Genomic DNA, 3,987 nt, shown 5'->3' on the forward strand with positions numbered 1-3,987 from the left:
AGCCGCTTGCAGCCATTTCCCCCAAGTGCATTTCTGCCCATCAGGGGCTCATGGTCAGGGGTCATTTCATAGAAAAAGAGGTGCAGGAGCTCATTAGCACAACTCATTAGCATAACTCATTTGCATAGGCCACACCCCCTGACATCACTGACAGTGTGGCTCACACAGCTCCTACACACTGATTCTTTTACATGGACAAGTCAGTCTAGACAGTGTGTCAGAAGGCAACACCCACCGCTCAGGCTCCACTGGACTGTTTTGGATTGCTAGCTATTGGGGGGTGGAGGGAACGTGCAGATCTGTCCTCGCAGAGGAGGGAGAGCTTGTACCTGAATAAAACTTGGTCTTAAAAGGGCCAGTGGACTGTTTTGGATTGCTAGCTATGGGGGGGGGGGAACGTGCAGATCTGTCCCCACAGAGTAGTGAGAGCTTGTACCTGAATAAAACTTGGTCTTAAAGGTGCCACTGGACTGTTTTGGATTGCTAGCTATTTGGGGGGAGGGGAACGTGCAGATCTGCCCTCACAGAGGAGGGAGAGCTTGTACCTGAATAAAACTTGGTCTTAAAGGTGCCACTGGACTGTTTTGGATTGCTAGCTATTTGGGGGGAGGGGAACATGTAGATCTGCCCTTGCAGAGGAGGGAGAGCTCGTACCTGAAGGCGGTCCGGGGGGAGGGCTCTGCGGCTTACCTGGCTGCTTCTTGCTCTGACTGAGGGCTGCTGGGAGCAGGGGGCGGGGCTTGTTGCATGTTATTGTTGTTATTATCATAAATAAATCAATTCCACGGATCCTTTTATTTATTTTTTTATTTTATTTTATTTGGGCCCTGCCGTCCCCGCCGAAGGAGACTCCATTGATTGATTGATTGATTGATTATTTATTTCGAGGTGTTTTTTTTTCATTCCGCCCTCCCCCAAGTGCTCAGGGCGGATCACAAAAGAACCAAGTTCAAGACTCGTTGCAGTAAAACCCCATTAAAATCATTAAAACAATGAGCGGTAAAATCGCACAGGTAGCGGCAGTTTTCATCTAAATCCGTTAGGGCCACAAGGTGGAATCAGATGGGCCCTTTTCAGCGGGTTGGGAACCAGAGCAGGGAGGCCGACGGAGACGGACGCCCGCCACCTCACCACAAGGCCGGGCGGCGCGAGCCAGGTGTGCAGGAAGGGCAGGAGGTCCCGCGCGGTCCCCGATCTCCAGTGGGAGCTGATTCCACGAGAAAAGGCCCTGGCCGAGGCTAAGCGGACGTCCTTTGGGCCGGGGGTAACCAGTAAGTGTCGATCCTGTGAGCGCAAGGCTCTTCGGGGCGCGTGTGGGAAGAGGCGGTCCTTTAGATATGTCCGTCCCGGGCCGCGTGAGGCTAATCCTTTTTGAAGAAGTATTGTGTAGTGGGTTTGCCGCATGGACGAAAGACAAAGACTGGCATAGTGCAAAGCACGCTTTATTAGCACACAACAAGACTATCCCTAACGGCCGGCAGGCCAACTATATACACTCCAGGGACACACCCCTGGACCTTGTTGGTGGGTTTGAATCTCCCGCCACGGTGCCCATTGGTTCCCCAGGGGAGGGACTAGGAGCCTAGTCCCTATTGTTCTCCCAGAGTCAAGCTCTGGCTGTTCGCTGGCCCCTGGTGGTGGTCAGCATACACAACAAGAAGCCACCTAGGCCAGATCTTAATGGACCCTTCGGCTGTCATTGAGCCTCCTCAACCTGCCGTCCCATCTAGAGAAAGAGATCAGCTCCCCAGCCAGTGTTCCCTCTAAGCTGAGTTAGTGTGAGCCCGCTCACCGTTTTTTAGCCTCCGGCTCACACATTTTTGTCTTGGCTCAGGAAGGATGGGGCCCCAGAGCAGACTAATTTATGCAGTAGTCAAATGGCTCGCTCACAACTTTCATGCCAGTAGCTCACAAAGTAGAATGTTTGCTCACAAGACTCCACAGCTTAGAGGGAACAATGCTCCCCACCCACCCACCTACCCATCCCCAGGGTCTGAATCCCACTTTCTAATCTTGAGCGTATTAGAATGGCTCCGCTTTGGGACCTGACCCTGGAGCTTCCATCTCACCGCTCCTGTCCCTCCTCGGCGGCAGTGAGTGCTGATGGAGTGTGCACGGGGACCGCTCATCTTCTGCCATTCAGAAGAAGCGACATCTGCGACAGCCCCTTTGCAAAGTTGCACGGGAGCGAGTGGATCTTGAGTGTATCAGAATGCCTCCGCTTTGGGACTTGACCCTGGAGCTTCCATCTCACCGTTCCCGTCCCTTCTCGGCGGCGGCAAGTGCTGATGGAGTGTCTTACGAGGCACGGGGACCGCTCAGCCTCTGCCGTTCAGAAGAAGCGACATCTGCGACAGCCGCCCTGGAAAACCCATGTTGGGTTAAGCGGAGGAGGCGACTGTTTGAGAAACGCGGCGTCGATTCTGCACCGAACCTTTGCAAAGTTGCACGGGAGCGAGTGGGCCTGCCCTGTTCCCCTTCCCCGTCTCTGCCCCCGCAAAGCAGGACGTGTGTTCTCCGTCCCCAGGCAGCCTTTGCCTCCCCGCACACACTGGATTGCGGCGTTGTCCCACGGTGGCTTCCCTGCCCACGTCAGCCGGGGCTTATGCAAAATATGCATTTACGTTCCTCGTTAAAATGTGAAAGAACAGGGTGTCTGAAAATGCGTGACTCGGCACCTGTTGACGTGGCGTATTTTTAATTTTTCTTTAATTGTGCACATTAAAACTTGGAGGCACAAATCAGGTCTTTTCTCTCCATATAGAGAAGGAGGCTGCGGTGACGGGCACGGGGGAGGGGAGGAGAGGATCAGCAGAGTCCTATGCAGAGTTAACGCCCTGCGAGGCCCATTGAACTCCATGGGCTTAGAAGGGTTTAACTGTGTTTAGGATTGCATGGAATGAGTTATGCGATGCGTCTGGCATCCAGAGCGTTGCCTATGATTTGCCCTGTTGCCCTCTTCACAACAGTCCTATAAAGTAAAAAGGTAAAGGTTCCCTTGCTCAAAAGCCAGTCGAATCCGACTCTAGGGTTGCGGTGCTCATCTCCGTTTCAAAGCCGAAGAGCCAGCGCTGTCCGAAGACGTTTCCGTGGTCATGTGGCCGGCATGACTAAACACCAAGGCACACTGAACGCTGTTACCTTCCTACCGAAGTGGTACCTATTTATCTACTTGCAATGTCTTGCTTTCGAACTGCTAGGTTGGCAGGAGCTGGAACTAGAGACCCCGTCTTGCGGCACACTCGGGTCTCGAACTGCTGAACTACTGACCTTCCACAGCCTGCAGTTCAGCGTCTTAACCACTTCGGTTATATAAGGTAGGTTTAGTGAGAGCCAGTTTGGTGTAGTGGTTAGGAGTGCAGACTCTAATCTGGGAGAACCGGGTTTGACTTCCCCACTCCTCCGCATACAGCCAGCCAGGTGACCTTGGGTCAGTCACAAGTTCTTTCAGAGCTGTTCTCCCAAGAGCAGTCCTCGAAAGAGCTCTCTCAGCCCCACCTACCTCCCAGGGTGTCTGTTGTGGGGAGGAGAAGGGGAAGGAGTTTGTAAGCCCCTCTGAGACTCTAGTTGAAGGGCGGGGTATAAATCCAATCTCTTCTTCTCCTCTTCATCTTCTTATCCCTACTCCCGATATGGGAGCAAGCTCCACTGAATAGAACCGGGTTTGATTCCCCACTCCTCCACTTGCACCTGCTGATGTGACCTTGGGTCAGTCACAAGCTCTGGCACAGCTGTCCTCGAAAAAGCGCAGTTTCTGTCAGAGCTCTCTCAGCCCCACCCACCTCACAGGGTGTCTGTTGTGGGGAGGGGAAGGGAAAGGAGTTTGTAAGCCGCTCTGAGACTCCAAGTGAAGAGCAAGGGGTATAAATCCAATCTCCTCCTCCTCCTCCTCCTCTTCTTCTTCCTTCATTTAATGCAAGTATCCTGTCAGGGCAGCGACCAGACCCAGAAATACTTATCTTTCTAGCAAGGTTGCTGTATCATGTA

At 53.1% G+C, this 3,987-nt stretch overlaps 1 protein-coding gene across 1 annotated transcript in view; it reads left to right on the plus strand.

Moving 5' to 3' along the window:
- The window catches only part of CLUAP1 (clusterin associated protein 1), a 77,881-nt gene that overhangs the window by 11,153 nt on the left and 62,741 nt on the right, over positions 1-3,987 (plus strand). The gene's annotated exons all lie outside the window — the stretch shown is intronic.

The sequence above is a fragment of the Gekko japonicus genome, unplaced genomic scaffold (genome assembly GCF_001447785.1).
Source record: "Gekko japonicus isolate JY-2015 unplaced genomic scaffold, Gekko_japonicus_V1.1 scaffold1098, whole genome shotgun sequence".
Taxonomy (NCBI): Eukaryota; Metazoa; Chordata; class Lepidosauria; order Squamata; family Gekkonidae; genus Gekko; species Gekko japonicus.